This window comes from Ovis aries, chromosome 1 (assembly GCF_016772045.2).
Source record: "Ovis aries strain OAR_USU_Benz2616 breed Rambouillet chromosome 1, ARS-UI_Ramb_v3.0, whole genome shotgun sequence".
NCBI classification, from domain to species: Eukaryota; Metazoa; Chordata; class Mammalia; order Artiodactyla; family Bovidae; genus Ovis; species Ovis aries.
This window is the reverse complement of record NC_056054.1, coordinates 62,506,063-62,524,063: the sequence shown is the minus strand read 5'-3', so window position 1 is coordinate 62,524,063 and position 18,001 is coordinate 62,506,063. Positions and strand designations below refer to the sequence as shown.

The 18,001-nt window shown below is 40.0% G+C and overlaps 1 long non-coding RNA gene across 1 annotated transcript; it reads left to right on the top strand.

The window, feature by feature from the left end:
* The first annotated feature begins 638 nt into the window (after positions 1–638).
* Positions 639–16,160, top strand: LOC132657977 (uncharacterized). The gene is made up of 2 exons (XR_009596818.1): positions 639–4,050; positions 15,193–16,160. It is a non-coding gene; the product is annotated as an uncharacterized LOC132657977 (long non-coding RNA).
* Positions 16,161–18,001: the final 1,841 nt, after the last annotated feature.

Genomic DNA, 18,001 nt, shown 5'->3' with positions numbered 1-18,001 from the left:
ATAGGAGCTTCTCTGTGGCATGTGGGCTTCTCTCTAGTTGAGGTGCACAGGCTTTGTTGCCCTGCGGCAATGTGCGATCTCAGTTCCCTGACCAGGGATCGAACCCACGTCCTCGCCTTGACAGGTGGACTCCTAACTACTGGACCACCAGGGAAGTCCCTTCTATGCAAATTTAAAAACTAAAACAGGTCATACCAAAGCATTGTTTTCCTTTTTTTTAAATTTTATTAATATAATTGACGTACTGCAGTGTATAGGTTTAAAGTGTATATATTGTCAAATGATTACCACAGTAAGTTTGGTTGACACCCATTGAAAGCATTCTTTTGAGTGGCTACAGAGTACCCAACAGGTATGGATGTAACATGATTTATTTAACTGCTCCCTTATTGTAGGGCTTCCCAATTTTTCCTGATTTTTTAAATGAATAGAGAAACTGTTTCTAAAGCATATTGTTAACCACAGTGCTTAGCACACAGTCATTCAGTGAAAGGTACTGAATTGATTACAGTTATTTTCATCTACTAAAATCATAGTGCAAATAGATTTATTAGGTTTAATTAGACGCTTAGGGAGAATCTGGAAGAATGAGCTCCATTGTGAATACATCTGGGTTGCAGAGGGAGCAGTTTAGACCTAGGCTGGGAGATGCCGCATAGGGAGAGGGGTGGCTGACTGTGTGAGCAGTGGGGAGGGGGAGCTTTGGGGAACTTCTGTGTCGATTAGAGATTTTGAAGTTTGTTATGTAGTCTATTTTCTCTGTTAATTGCTCATAGTTGTCCCTGTGAGAGCAGACATGTGCTCTTTGAATGTAATTGAATGTCTGCTTTAGAACAATGTGACAAGTACGTATTATCTTCTTAGATTCCAGTATTTGTTAAGATGGACATAGTCATTTCTGGAAATTTCCAAATCAGATCTTTGTGAACTCTTCCAGGAAATGTGATTAGGGCAGCCCACAGGACTCTCTCCCAAGCAGGACCAAGCAGATGGGAGCTGGAAGCACCATTTTCACCCTAAAGGGATGAAAACAAAAGCTTAGCAAAGTGAACTAGCAATATTTAACACTCTGCTGTTTTGATGATACCCACGTGGGCTCCACCTCCAGAATGCCTATTCCCATACCATGTACAACTAAACTGCATATTTTGGTTCATGGCCAGACCTATTCCATGTTCAGACTGTTTGAACACTGTTGTAATATTCAATAAGCAATTAGTGGTGCAAACACTGCTCAGTGTTCAGTTAATTCATGTGATTTAATTAAGCATTTAATGTTCTATTTTTTATAAAAGAAAAACAAGAGAGGAAAAGTAATCTCTTTTAGCTTTTTCAGTTACTGCCTCTTGGGCTATAACAAACCATGAATCTTTTAAAAGCAACACAAATTAAAGTAAAAATTATATTTAAAGTTTCAAAGGGCAATGAAAATTGAATTCCTTTTAAAGGGTGAATTATTTTCACCCTGGAGATAGTAGTATGAATCATATATTATTTCTAAGGAGTTAGATAATCTTTGCATGAGTTAGTCTTTTTTTCTCACTCTTTTATTTACTCCTTAGAATAAATGTTATAAAGTAATATAAACTTTTATAGAATGTGATATTGTAGACTGATATGAAGTCCTAAGGACTATTCCCCAAAATGTTAACAGTTCATTCTTCCTCAGTTGACATTCCCAGTCTTTCCTGACAGTGTCCAACCTCTTCTCCCGATCTGCACCTTACCAGAGATGACCATTTCCAATGAGAATCAGAATGATATTGCAGTAAGGCAGACAATATCATTAAACTCAAGAAACATTAGCAAGGTCACAAAAGGAAAAGTTTAACTGAAAAGATAATTCCTAAAGTTAATTATAATGTCAGAAAGTTCTTGGCAAAAAGCAAATTAGAGTTGAAATCTTCTTCCTTTCTTTTTCAAGTTGCATCTTATGGTCTTATTTTGTGGGAACACAGGTTTCCATAAAAGTACAATTCTGATTTTTCTGTGTAGTACTCTTGTCCGCTTTCCTCCTAAGATGGTATACTTATCACAGCATTCCCACAAGAAAAATTGCTTTCTGAGACAGTCTTCTTGCTTTTTTACTTCTTCCTGTATTTTTGAAAAGGTCTTTCTTTGAAGACTTTTCTCATTTTTTGTCACTTTTGAATTGGTAGATGGTATAGTTAATTAATTTTTTCAAATATAAAAAATACACTAAAAAAACTTAAGAACTGAACAGAAAATTGAAGCCCATGTACTGGAGTCCAAAAACAAAATATGCTAGACTAGTAACTTATAGATAATCTGTACATCATTTTATACTGATGCATGTACTGATCTGCTGGGATGTTTAAATAAATTCTCTGGAAAACTTAATAAGTAGATACATATGTGGCCTGTATGAATATAAATTACCATTTTTTCTAGCTTTCACATAAGAGTTGTATGTATATACATATATAGAATTATTTTTATATAATGAGACTAATGGAGATAGTAGTATGAATCATATATTATTTCCAAAGAATTGGATAATGTTTGCATGAGTTAGTCTTTTTTCTCACTATTATTCAGAATGATTTTAACATACAAAACAATAACTAAAAATAGAAACATACTCTCATAATTTAGAAAAAACTATTCATACCTATTCTTTTACTTAATACGCTAACAACTCTTGTGAGATGAGAATTTTTTCATAGCCCATTTTATTTTGTTTTTATTGGAGTACAATTAATTTGCAATGTTGTGTTTTTTTCTACTGTACAGCAAAGTGAATCAGCTATGTGTATACATATATCCCCTCTTTTTTGGATTTCTTTCCCATTTATGTCACCACAGAGCACTGAGTAGACTTTTCTGTGCTACATAGTAGGTTCTTAATAGTTATCTATTTTATATATAGTATCAACAGTATACACATGTCAATTCCAAATTCATCTTCTAGTTTTCTGAGTACAGATTTTTTGCCTCCTTAGGTAGGTTTGACTATGCCAAAGCCTTTGACTGTGTGGATCACAATAAACTGTGGAAAATTCTGAAACAGATGGCAATACCAGACCACCTGACCTGCCTCTTGAGAAACCTATATGCACGTCAGGAAGTAACAGTTAGAACTGGACATGGAACAACAGACTGGTTCCAAATAGGAAAAGAGAATGTCAAGGCTGTATATTGTCACCCTGCTTATTTAACTTATATGCAGAGTATATCATGAGAAACTTTGGGCTGGAGGAAGCACAGGCTGGAATCAAGATTGCTGGGAGAAATACCAATAACCTCAGATATGCAGATGACACCATTCTTATGGCAGAAACTGAAGAAGAACTAAAGAGCCTCTTGATGAAGGTAAAAGAGGACAGTGAAAAAGTTGGCTTAAAGCTCAACATTCAGAAAACGAAGATTATGGCATCCAGTCTCATCACTTCATGGCAAATAGATGGGGAAACAGTGGACACAGTGGCTGACTTTATTTTTCTGGGCTCCAAAATCACTGCAGATGGTGATTGCAGCCATGAGATTAAAAGATGCTTGCTCCCTGGAGGGAAAGTTATGACCAACCTAGACAGCATATTCAAAAGGAGAGACATTACTTTGTCAACAAAGGTCAGTCTCATCAGGGCTATGGTTTTTCCAGTGGTCATGTATGGATGTGAGAGTTGGAGTATAAAGAAAGCTGGGCCTCAAAGAATTGATGCTTTTGAACTATAGTGTTGGAGAAGACTCTTGAGAGTCCCTTGGACTGCAAGGAGATCCAGCCAGTCCATCCTAAAGGTGATCAGTCCTGGGTGTTTATTGGATGGACTGATGTTGAAGCTGAAACTCCAATACTTTGGCAAACTGATACGAAGAGCTGACTCATTTGAAAAGACCCTGATGCTGGGAAAGATTGATGGCAGGAGGAGAAGGGGACGACAGAGGATGAGATGGTTGGATGGCATCACTGACTCAATGACATGGGTTTGGGTAAACTCTAGGAGTTGGTGATGGACAGGGAGGCCTGACGTGCTGCAGTTCATGGGGTCACAAAGAGTCAGACACGACTGAGCAACTGAACTGACTGAGGTAGGTTTATTCCTAGGTGTTTTGTTTTGTTTTGATGTGGTGATAAATGGTATTGTTTCCTTAATCTCTCTTTCTGATCTTTCGTTATTAGTATATATGAACGCAAGAGATTTCTGTGTATTAATTTTGTGTCCCGCAACTTTACCAAATTCATTGATGAGCTTCTTCTCACTCTTTGCCTTTGCTCATGTGCTCTCTTAGTTTGAAATGTTCTCTGCAATCCTAATTAATACCTACCTAGACTTCAAAGTCTCAGCTCAAAAGTCACCACCTCAGGAAACCTCCCTTGATACCCTAGACAGATGAGACTTCTGATATTATACATGCCCCAGGTGTCCAGTCCTTTTTCTTTATAGCACTTAGTTTGTATTTAATTACGTGGGGTTTAATAAATAGCCATCTTCCCTATAAGATAATACTAGTGCCTAGCACTAGTCAGTAAATAGAGCTAGCTATGTAAATAAATCTACAATATGGACCCTGATTGTAATTCAGGGAAAGTTAGAAACTTTATGAAATGGAAGGCAAATTCTCTGAAAAAGTTATATAAATACTATACCAGAATAATAACAGAACTGGAGAATAAGAATGCAGCTGATTAATGGTGGGCATTCCCTTCCACTGAGAAGTGGTGCCTATTTTCTTTCTGAATCTGGATAGGTCTGCAGCTGCTTTGACCAATATAGAATGGCAGACATGATGCTATACTAGTCCTGTGGGTAGCCTTTAAATGGCCTGGCAGCATGCACTTACCACCTCTAGGAAATCATAGCTAATTATAAAGTGAGACCACATTGAGACCACCATGCTGTGAGTAACCCAAGCCACATGGCGAGGTCCTGGAGAAAGAAATTCATCCCATGGAAAGAGAGAAGGAACATGGGGGCAGCAGAGATGTGAGCGAGGGAGCTGTCTTGGACCCACCAGCTCTGGCTACCCCAATGAAATCCACAAGGATCAAAGATGAACCACTTGCATAAGCCCTTCCCAAATTCCTTATCTAAAAATCATTGACAAAATAAAAAGACTGTTTCCAGTCACTAAGTTTGGGGGTGGTTTGTTATGCAGCACTAAATAACTGGAATGAAGAGTGAGAAAAGTAAATTCATGACATGGAGGAGCTGAGAAAAGATGATTCAGAGGAGAAAATAGGTGAAGGGTGAAATAAGGACATATGTAGCAACCACCTCAGAAGTAAGAATTCAGACAACAGGGATGGTGAGGCTCTCTCCATAAAACCACTAGAGGCTTGCAATCTCTCCATTTATGCAAGTCATAATGTATAGGAAATAATTTGACACTGTTTTTTACTGGCCTATATTTCTAAGAGTTGTATCTGTACATTATCAAGCAAATGAAATATAAATGATCTAAATTATTTTAAATGTATTAAATTTTCACTAATATTCAATACCAGAAAATTCCCATTCATCAATGGAATTTGACCTTAGAATGAGAAAACAAAGATTTACCTAACCATGAATCGAATGGAGAGGAGTAAAAGGAGTAACTTCCACTGAAAGACAGTTGTTGTCAGGCTTTGCATATTTCTTCTTCTTCTCCTCCTCCTCGTTTTTTTTTTTTTTTTTTATCATCATCATCAGAAAAGCCAATAACATTTGTTGAGTGCTTATTCTATCTATATGCTACAAAGCTTTACATGGATCATCTCAACAACAGAGGTGTTTAACCTTTACAACACCATAAGATCGGTATCGTTTTCTTTTTTCAAAAGGAAAAACCAAAGCTCTGTATATAAAATTGATTGACCAGAATTGTACAGGAATAAGGGGTGGAGCCAGAGAAGGAAATGGCAACCCACTCCAGGATTCTTGCCTGGAGAATTCCATGGACAGAGGAGCCTAGTAGGGCTATAGTCCATGGAATCACAAAGAGTTGGACATGACTGAGAGACTCTCACATACACACACACACACACACACAAGGAGTGGAGCCAGGATTTTTAAAAAGGGTTATTTGTATACTGACTGTCTTACCAGGGGGAAGAAGGAGGAGAATGTATTTCACATGTCATTCAAGTTAATTTTACTTAATCCTTTTCATACTAATCCTGGATTGGTATTACTATTCCTGTTTTACATATGAGACTCTGAGGCTCAGAAAGGTTAAGCAAATTGTGCAAGATCACACAGCTGTGACAGAGCCAGGATTCAAACGCAAACCATGAACTCTCTACTATCCTGCAGCAATTAACAGGCATTGGAGCAATAGAATCAGAGACTCTGGAAACTGAAAGGGGTCCTGGTATAATCTTATTTTGTAAGAACAGAAACCCATTATTATAAAGGTGACTGATGCAAGTAGGGAGAATTAAATACCATTCATTGCTTTAATTAAGCCACTGAATTGAAGATTCAGCATTAAAAAATGATGTGTGTGTGTCTGTCAAGAGCTCCTTAGACTGGCAAGTAACATGGCATTGCATAACAGGAGTGAAAGCAAGAATATAGGTGGGTCACATCTGGACTGGGACAGGGGAGGGGAAGAAGGCTTCTTGGAAGGTAATGGCTTCATTGAGTCTCAAAGAAGGATTAAGAGTTGCTCAAGCAGGAATGGGGTCAAGCACACTCCAGGGGATACAATATGATGTCCAGAGGCCCATGTAAGAGATGAGAAAGTGACCAGAATGATAATGGGGAAGGTGGTCTTGTGGCCCACGGTAAGGCATTTAGACTTCATTCTGAGGGTACAGGGGAGCCACTGGAGATTTAGGCAAGAGAGTAGCATGGTCAGATTTGTAGTTTAGAAAGACCACTCTGGATAGGAGTGCCATGTGAGAATCCAGGAGACCAACGATTACATTCTGGACTTGGTGGTGGCAGAGTGAATGGAGAGACATGGATGGATTTGAGCCACACAAGCTGGAATCAAGATTGCCAGGAGAAATATCAATAACCTCAGATATGCAGATGACACCACCCTTATGGCAGAAAGTGAAGAGGAACTAAAAAGCCTCTTGATGAAAGTGAAAGAGGAGAGTGAAAAAGTTGACGTAAAGCTCAACATTCAGAAAACAAAGATCATGGCATCCGGTCCCATCACTTCATGGGAAATAGATGAGGAAACAGTGGAAACAGTGTCAGACTTTATTTTTGGAGGCTCCAAAATCACTGAAGATGATGACTGCAGCCATGAAATTAAAAGACGCTTACTCGGTGGAAGAAAAGTTATGACCAATCTAGATAGCATATTCAAAAGCAGAGACATTACATTTTGCTGACTAAGGTCTGACTAGTCAAGGCTATGGCTTTTCCAGTGGTCATGTATGGATGTGAGAGTTGGACCGTGAAGAAGGCTGAGCACCGAAGAATTGATGCTTTTGAACTGTGGTGTTGGAGGAGACTCTTGAGAGTCCCTTGGACTGCGAGGAGATCCAACCAGTCCATTCTGAAGGAGATCAGCCCTGGGATTTCTTTGGAAGGAATGATGCTAAAGCTGAAACTCCAATACTTTGGCCACCTCATGCGAAGAGTTGACTCATTGGAAAAGACTCTGATGCTGGGAGGGACTGGGGGCAGGAGGAGAAGGGGACAACCGAGGATGAGATGGCTGGATGGCATCACTGACTCAATGGACATGAGTCTGAGTGAACTCTGGGAGTTGGAATGGACAGGGAGGCCTGGCATGCTGCAATTCATGGGGTTGCAAAGAGTCGGACACAACTGAGCGACTGAACTGAACTGAACTGAAGGAGAGTGATCTCTCAGACTTGATTGATTCAATTTGGAGACAAAGAAGAAAGTGAAGCTAAGGATAAGCCTCAGACCTGGAAAAGGTCAGTTTTCATTGCAATCCCAAAGAAAGGCAATGCCACAAAATGCTCAAACTACCGTACAATTGCACTCATCTCACATGCTAGCAAAGTAATGCTCAAAGTTCTCTGAGCCAGGCTTCAACAGTACATGATCCATGAACTTCAGATTACTGGCTTGAGCAACAATTGTGAGGATGGAAAAGAGAATGGAAGAGGAAAAGGAGCAGTCTGGACAGAACACAAGAAACTCGGTTCTGGGCATGTTTACATGGGAGTTAAGGTGGGACTTTAAAAGGGTGGGACTAAAAATATGCTCCTGGCCATCAGTGGAGAAGTAACTCCAGAAAGAATGAAGAGATAAGCCAAAGCAAAAACAACACCCAGTTGTGGATGTGACTGGTGATGGAAGTAAAGTCTGATGCTGTAAAGAACAATAATGCATAGGAACCTGGAATGTTACGTTCATGAATCAGAGCAAATTGGAAGTGGTCAAACAGGAGATGACAAGAGTAACATTTTAGGAATTAGCTAACTAAAATGGATTGGAATGGGTGAATTTAACTCAAATGATCATTATATCTACTACTTTGGGCAAGAATCCCTTAGAAGAAATGGAGTAGCCATCATAGTCAACAAAAGAGTCCAAAATGCAGTACTTGGATGCGATCGCAAAAATGACAGAATGATCTCTGTTCGTCTCCAAGGCAAACCATTCAATATCACAGTAATCCAAATGTATGTCCTGACCAGTAATACTGAAGAAGCTGAAGTTGAACGGTTCTATGAAGACCTACAAGACCTTATAGAACTAACACCCAAAAAGGATGTCCTTTTCATTATAGGGGACTGGAATGCAAAAGTAGGAAGTCAAGAAACACCAAACAGGTAAATTTGGCCTTGGAATACAGAATGAAGCAGGGAAAAGGCTAATACAGTTTTGCCAAGAGAACACACTGATCATAGCAAACACCCTCTTCCAACAACACAAGAGAAGACTCTACACATGGACATCACCAATGGTCAACACTGAAATCAGATTGATTATATTCTTTGCAGCCAAAGATGGAGAAGCTCTATACAGTCAGCAAAAACAAGACCAGGAGCTGACTGCAGCTCAGATCATGAATTCCTTATTGCCAAATTCAGACTCAAATTGAAGAAAGTAGGGAAAACCACTAGACCATTCAGGTATGACCTAAATCAAATCCCTTATGATTATACAGTGGAAGTGAGAAATAGATTTAAGGGACTAGATCTGATAGATAGAGTGCCTGATGAACTATGGACGGAGGTTCATGAAGTTGTACAGGAGATAGGGATCAAGACCATCCTTAAGAAAAAGAAATGCAAAAAAGGAAAATGGCTGTCTGAGGAGGCCTTACAAATAGTTGAGAAGAGAAGTGAAAACCAAAGGAGAAAAGGAAAGATATACCCATTTGAATGCAGAGTTCCAAAGAATAGCAAGGAGAGATTGGAAAGCCTTCCTCAGTGATCAGTGCAAAGAAATACAGGAAAACAACAGAATGGGAAAGACTAGAGATCTCTTCAAGAAAATGAGAGATACCAAGGGAACATTTCATGCAAAGATGGGCACAATAAAGGACAGAAATGGTATGGAACTAACAGAAGCAGAAGGTATTAAGAAGAGGTGGCAAGAATACACAGAAGAACTGTACAAAAATATCTTCATGACCCAGATAATCATCATGATGTGATCACTCACCTAGAGCCAGATATCCTGGAATGTGAAGTCAAGTGGGCCTTAGGAAGCGTTAACTTTCTAAGCATTAGTACTAGCTTATGAACAAAGCTAGTAGTGGTGGTGGAATTCCAGTTGAGCTAATTCAAATCCTAAAAGATGATGCTGTAAAAGTGCTGCACTCAATATGCCAGCAAATTTGGACAACTCAGCAGTGGCCACAGGACTGGAAAAGGTCAATTTTCACTCCAATATCAAAGAAAGCCAGTGCCAAAGAATGCTCCAACTACCGCACAATTGCATTCATCTCACATTCTAGTAAAGTGATACTCAAAATTCTCCAGGCCAGGCTTCAGCAATACATGAATTGTGAACTTCCAGATGTTCAAACTGGTTTTAGAAAAGGCAGAGGAATAAAGAGATCAAACTGCCAACATCTGCTGAATCATGGAAGAAACAGGAGAGTTCCAGAAAAACATCTATTTCTGCTTTATTGACTATGCCAAAGCCTTTGATTGTGTGGATCTATGGAGAATTCTGAAAGAGATAGGAATACCAGGCCACCCGACCTGCCTCTTGAGAAATCTGTATGCAGGTCAAGAAGCAACACTTAGAACTGGACATGGAAAAACAGACTGATTGCAAATTGGAAAGGAGTACATCAAGGCTGTATATTGTCACCCTGCTTATTTAACTTATATGCAGAATACATCATGAGAAATGCTGGACTGGATGAAGCACAAGCTGGAATCAAGATTGCCAGGAGAAATATCAATAACCTCAAATACGTAGATGACACCATCCTTATGGCAGAAAGTGAAGAAGAACTAAAGAGCCTCTTGATGAAAGTGAAAGAGGAGAGTGAAAAAGTTGGCTCAATATTCAGAAACCTAAGATCATAGAAACCTAAGATCTGGTCCCGTCACTTCACGGCAAATAGATGAGGAAACAATGGAAACAGTGAGAGACTTTATTTTGAGGGGCTCCAAACTCTCTGCAGTTGGTGACTGCAGCCACAAGATTAAAAGACACTTGCTCCTTTCAAGAAAAGTTATGACCACCTAGACAGCATATTAAAAAGCAGAGACATTACTTTGCCAACAAAGTATAAAGTCAAAGCTATGGTTTTTCCATTAGTCATGTATGGATATGAGAGTTGGACTATAAAGAAAGCTGAGCACCAAAGAATTGATGCTTTTGAAGTGTGGTGTTGGAGAAGACTCTTTAGAGTCCCTTGGACAGCAAGGAGATCTAACCAGTCCATCCTAAAGGAAATCAGTGCTGAGTATTCATTGGAAGGACTGATGCTGAAGCTGAAACTCCAATACTTTGGCCACCTGATGCAAAGAAATGACTCATTAGAAAAGACCCTGATGCTGGGAAAGATTGAAGGTGGGAGGAGAAGTGGACGAGAGAGGATGAGATGGTTGAATGGCATCACCAACTCAATGGACATGAGTTTGAGTAAACTCCAGGAGTTGGTGATGGATAGGGAGGCCTGGCATGTTGCAATCCATTACGTCACAAATAGTCAGACAGGACTGAGCAACTGTACTGAACTGAATTGAAAAGCAGGGATGAATTCCAGGCAGCCCTGAAGCTCAGGAGAGAGTGGGGAACCAGCAATGACAGTTTAGGTACTGATGAAATTGAGGTGACATTTGAAGTCATGGGCCTGGATAAGTCTACCCAGAAGAGAGAGCATTTCAAGGTGGCAGAAGAGGAAAGGAGACTAAAACTAGAGACTTAATCAACATTTGAAAGCAATGAAACAGAAGCAGAGGGAGACAGCTCTAGAGAGACAGAGCACTAGGGAAAAGAAGCCAGTAGAGCGCAGCATCACTGATGCAAAAGAGGAAAACTGGAAGGAGAATTCCCAGGACATACATGATCTAATCCTACATTCAAACAAGTGTAGGTTGATACAGAGAGAGCACACAGGACATTTCTCTTCATAAGGAAATGAGGCAATTTGATTTCATAAGGAAATGAAGGGGGCTCATCAGAGCCTAATCTATTTCTTTTCCACAAACATGTATTTAGAAATGAAGTGAAAGTGTTAGTCATTCAGTCATGTCTGACTCTTTGCAACCCCATAGACTGTAGCCCACCATGTTTCTCTGTCCATGGAATTCTCCAGGCAAAAATAATGAAGTAGGTTTCCATTCCCCTCTCTAGGGGATGTTGCCAACCCTGGGATCAAACCCGGGTCTCCTGCGTTGCGGGCAGATTCTTTATGATCTGAGCCACCAGAGAAACCCCAAATCTATTTCTTCCCCACAAATCTACGTATGGAATAATTATGAAAAATATGTCTGGAAAGATAATATTGCAAAAAAAAACCTCTGATAAGCTGAAAAAATTATTAAGTGGCAGGGTCGCACTAATCTCTACATATCATCATAACACATGAGAAACTTGTTATTCACACTCAATACATTTATGTAGTACTTTGCACATTTCAGGATACTTTGCTGATCTCCTTAGCCCTGGGTATAGTTATAGTGAAGTAGATGGTTCTGGCATCAGTGGGTTGTTACACTGCTAAGAGAAAGTAATAAGCAACATAAAAAGAAGAATATAAAAGACTTATGGAAGTTCAGAAAAGGGAAATGTTGCTTGTGTGGAAAGGGGTGAGCTTTGAAGAGCCAAGAGTACTTAGTGCTTACAGTGCGCCCTGTTACTGAGATAGGCACTGTATTAACTCATTTGGAGAACTTGGATATGTTGAGTGGTAGAAATGGGCATTTTACACAGAGGTAGATGGAAACGCTGGTATTCATTTGTGTCTGGCACAAGACTGCAATAGCTACTAATATAGTGGTTATCACTCATTATTTCTTGGTGCCAGGGACAATGCTAAGACCCTTTTGTACATGCTGTCATATTTCAGCTTCAGAGCAGCCACTTTACACATAAACTTAAGTGACTCCCCCAAATGAGATCCCTGGTCAAAAACAAACAGCATGCTCAGCTGACAAGAATGTTTAGTAGGATTTCTTTTAAAAAAGGAAATGTTTTTAGAGGTATAGGCAGAGTAAAAGAGAATGAATAAGGAATGTTGAGGCACCCAGAGGCTAGCAAAAACAGGAAGCCATTACCACCCTTAGATATAGATAATTCAAAGAACATCACAAAATGGTTCAAGCTGCTGCTGCTGCTGCTGCTGGTACTAAGTCGGTTCAGTCGTGTCCGACTCTGTGCAACCCCATAGACGGCAGCCTACCAGGCTCCTCCGTCCCTGGGATTTTTCAGGCAAGAACACTGGAGTGGGGTGCCATTGCCTTCTCTGATTCAAGCTGAGTTGGAGTCAACTGGCTACTTCTTTCCAGAGCATAGAAGTTAGGAATTCTCCCTTCGCTGCTTTCATCGATATCCTTACATCAAACATTATGTCATGGCTATGTTGGTCCCTTGATCCCTTCTGCAACTACACTGATCAACATTCACTGTGCCAAAAAATACTTTGAGAAGTTGGAGAGGGTGGATAGCCCCAAGCACAGCCTCATGCATTGAATATTGCCAAATGCTCTTTCTGAAAATGCTGAATTGCCTTTTCTTCGCATCCTCTTTTTCTTTAATATTCGTAATGTTGTGTACTTAGAAGAGAACTTTAAAATGTGCTGTTCACTACTTTCACGTAAGTAGTTACATGAGGTTATAAGAACCCAGCCAGGAGCTAGAATCACCAAAAGGAGGGACCACCAGACAGAAACTATGGTTATAAAAGGGTTGTTGTTAGAACCATGAAAAGCAGGAAGGGAGTAAGAGGAATAAATATGTTGATTTCTGTTTCCTCTTGCCCTCCCGTCTCCTGTAAGAGCTTCTCATTGGCCAAAGCCAACAATAATGGGATACTAGATGATAATGGTCCATGAAGGGCAGTCCCCTTGGTTTAGAGCAAGACAGAAAATAGTGAAGCCTGAGTCTTGGGCACACCAAGATTACACAGCTAAGATGCAGGAGGGGCAGGAGTCAAAGTCAGATTTATTATGCCTTATTCACTGCTTTTATTTATCTTCCATACACATTGTAGGTGTTAGGTAAATATTTGTTTAAAGAATGAATTCCCAGATAAAAGTTGAAGAAGGCAAGATTAGGGGCTACAAATCTTGACTTTACGAACCAGAACCCTGGAACCATCTCCTTGTCTATAAAATGCTGCCTGGCCATTCGACCAAACTAACTTACTGACTGTACGTCAAAGGAAATCTACAGCAGTCAGTTTCCTCCACAGTAAAACTCTTTGCATCAAACTTAATGATTCTTATCTGGAAACACTCAGGACTTAGTGTCAGAATGCAGATTTATGGTATTTACTTGATCTAGTATATCCAGTATTTGGGATGGATGAGGACACCACTGAGCCTTCATTCTCTTTAAGGATTCCAACCCTTACTCTCAAACACTCATTCCCCAATGAAAGCAAATATTATATCTGCTGAAAATGGGGTAATAAAGGAGTACAGCATGAATGTCTATTTAAATCCTGAAATAATTGCTATCTAAATTTGACTTCAAATGTAGATCTTGATTGATTGATATATTGTCAATGGAAAAGAAAAATTGCCTCTGTATCCCAGCCAGGAGCATATACACAGTTCTAGGTAATCCAAATAGAATTTAAACAGGGAATTAGTTACAAAGATCTTGAAATTTGTGGAAGAGAAAAAGGAGCAATTTGACCATAAGCTCCATAATGTAATTCACAATTACATCTCCTGTACCTGGTAGCAAAGATTCAAAAATGTGTATTGAATCTATGATTACACTTGTGAGTGAGATTTGGTCTATCAATCTAGGAAGGTCAAGAGTTCTGTTGGAAAGCATTAGGATAGCTATACGACTCTGATAATTCAAGGGATGTGAGTATGTGATTTGGCCATTGGTAGGAAATCATGTTCAAAGCCTTCTGTTCAAAACCTGTCAGTGTTACTGTATAGCACAGAGAACTCTACTCAATATTCCATGATGATGTATATGAGAAAAGAATCTGAAAAAGGATGAATATATGTATATGTATAGCTGAATCACTTTGCTATACTCCTAAAACTAACACAACATTGTAAATCAACTATAATCTAATAAAATTTTAAAAACCCAAAGCAATAACAAACTCCCCCAAACCTGTTAATAGATAATATTTAAGGAACACCTACTAGGTGCTAGATATCATTTCTGGCACTTTACTAAAACATTTGTATTTAACCTTCCTAATAATCCTATGATAATGGGTTCATTGCTTCCAGTTTCATAAATGAGGAAGAAAAGGAGGCAAAGAGTTTTTCAGTAACACAACTAAGAGCATACAATAAGAAAATAGCAGAGCCAAGCTTCCACCCACAAAGTTTGGCTTCGGAAGCTACGCTCAGTCTCCACACCATATGTCTCTCCACTGCTCAAGCGATGAAAGCTTAAACCTTTCTACATTTATTCTCCATCTTCTCCATTGTACTCTGGGGCACAAACCAGCTAGCTGTTTCCCCAACCTGTTTCCTCTCCTTTCTGGACTCATGGAAGACTACTCCCCAGCTCTTCCCTTTGGTCACTGTAGCTGTATGACTGAGTTCCAGCCAGAGGAAAGCGAGCAGAGGTGATGTATATTACTTCCTGGCCTGGCCCATCAAGCCTCTTACATCTGATACTGCATCTTATAATTTTCTTTCAGCTTGAGGAAGGTGAGCATGGTGAACCTGGATGCTATATTTGAAACTGTTGGAGCCACAAAATGGAAGGCGGCCAGACCCCTGTATGTGGTCTGGAGAAGAGTCAGGAACCAATCAAGAACATCTGTGTTAGCTTTTAAGTGAATAAGAGATACACTATCAATCTGAGATCCAACCAGTCCATTCTGAAGGAGATCAGCCCTGGGATTTCTTTGGAAGGAATGATGCTGAAGCTGAAGCTCCAGTACTTTGGCCACCTCATGCGAAGAGTTGACTCATTGGAAAAGACTCTGATGCTGGGAGGGATTGGGGCAGGAGGAGAAGGGGACAATCGAGGATGAGATGGCTGGATGGCATCACGGACTCGATGGACGTGAGTCTGAGTGAACTCCAGGAGATGGTGATGGACAGGGAGGCCTGGCGTGCTGCGATTCATGGGGTCGCCAAGAGTCGGACACGACGGAGTGACTGAACTGAACTGAACTGAACTGAATATGTGTTGGGGCCATTTTGTTACAGCAGCTGGAGTTATCTTAACCAATGCTTACATGATTTGAGCTGATCTGTTGTTCCTTGAACATGCATTTGGCTTTTGCACATACTTTTCCTTGGGATTCTTATTCTATTCTTCCAAATACTCACATCCTCAAAACTATTCAAGGCCTAAACCAAGTCCACTCATCTTCAAGCAGCTCTCCTTCACTCCTACTAGCCACAGTGCTTTCTTTTTTGCTTAACTTCCTATACAACTTTGCTGATTGTCTCTCTGATGTGCTCTTAGCATAGCTCTAATTTTGAATGTCTTATTTTCCCAGTAAACTCTTCAAGGTCAAGGATCATGTTTTAAAGCTGCCTGTATGTCCCTGAAGTACATAACATGGTAGTGTGCCTTGAGAATTCTCAATAAATATCTGTGAGGAAAATGAATTTATATATATATTATACTCAATAAAGTCCATGTTCCCAAAAATAGTCCTTCATCACTCAAGCAGGAAGGCATGTAAATGTAATTTACTAGAGTTTGTCTTTATTATTCTTTTCACCAACATACACATTCTAACACTTTTTGACAACTGCTTAGAAAAGACAGAAGGCATCCTTATCAAATTTCAGATGACACAAAACTAGAGGTAATAAATAATGCACAGGATGACAGAATCAAAATGAGGCAAGTTGGAATGAAGCAGATAACACTTACTAGGGGGTATCTGCAAAATTAGATTAAAAAAAAAAAAGAGGCGCAATTTCAGTATGGAACATGTGGCTAATGTCAATTTATAGGAAAAATCTTTTAGGTTTTAATTGGCTGCTGGGTTGACATGGGCCCGGAATGGATACATGGGACTTTGTTTATAATTAGGCTCAGGGTACTTGGTGGCAAAGTATTCAGGCTTTAACAAGGCATGGGCATGAATTAAGCTTACTAGGTGGGGACAAATGGAGGTACATGAAACCTCAATGTTAAGTAAAGAGGGGAACAAAGTCCCATATTTTAGCCTGGGCAACCTCAGCACATGAGGTAACTTTCACCAGTAGCACTGGTGGGAATTCCCTGCTGAGGACACCATCAAGTAATTTCTGGACACTAATTTGATGCCAACAGCATGGGTCTCCTGAGAGTTTTGCCTCAGAAGTAGAACCCAATAGGTCTCAAAGGTTTGTTGTGTTACTTTTGGTCCCACTTCCCAGCATCAGGGTCGGAGCTGTCCTTCACTTAAAACCAGTCACTTTTAGAGCTGAGAAGTGCCATGTCATCTGGGTAAATTCAAGTCATCCTTGAGAGACAGAGGAGAGAAGGCAGATCACATCTCCTCTGTGCTTAGCTGAGACAACTGCTCCAGGACCCTCAGCCAGATCTCTCCTTGAACCTACACTGCTTGTCTGCATGCTTGGTGCTAAGTGGTGTCCGACTCTGCAACCTCATGGACTGTGGCCCGCCAGGTCCTCTGTCCATGGGATTTCCCAGGCAAGAATCCTGGAGTGGGTTGCTGCTTCTTCCTCCAGGGGCTTAGGCAGTGTTAATAGAAGCCTAGCACCTGGAATAAGGGTCCTACCTAGTCTGTGAGAGTCAGGCCACACAGGAAGAATTGTTTCTATTCTAGATAGTATGATTTAAAAGGGATACTGGCAAACTCGTATGAACCAAAAGGAAGATGACCAGAATATTGAAGAGATTTAGAAACCAATCACTAGTTCTTTTTTGGTGGGTTAGCCTCAAGGCCCGAAGTGGGTTAGGACAGAGAGCGGAAGGGGGTGTCAGGTAGCAAGGAGAGCAGAACTGTCCAGATGTGTGAATGCTGCCTTGTAAAAGAACACTAGCATGTTAGCTAACGGCAGAAGGCAGAATTGGGACCAGGGGTATATAAGCCCCAAACGAAAATGTTTTACTTGTGATAACTCCGAAAGTAGAATATACCTTGTAAGTGAGTTTAGAATGTTCAAGTAAAGAACTGGTGACTGTCATAGATGTTTTAGCTGGAATTCCAGGACTTTGGGTAGGGAGTTAAATGAAAGTGCTTCTAAGATCCCATTCAAATCTAATGTTCTATGATCTAATTAATCTTCAAATGAGAAATGTGCTACAGAATTTGAGGAAGGAAGATTATTAACTGAGATGATTTTGGACTTACAAGCTGAAGTGGATCTTCCCCTCAAAAAGAGCAGAACCCACGGATTATTTTTTCTGTAATGTGTGAGATGGGAAAATAGAAGCCTAGTACCATTATGAAGGAAAAGGAACTCCCGAGGGGCATGAGAAAAGAAACATTTAATAAATATGAGAATTTCACAGAGTCTGAACAGGCCTGAGGG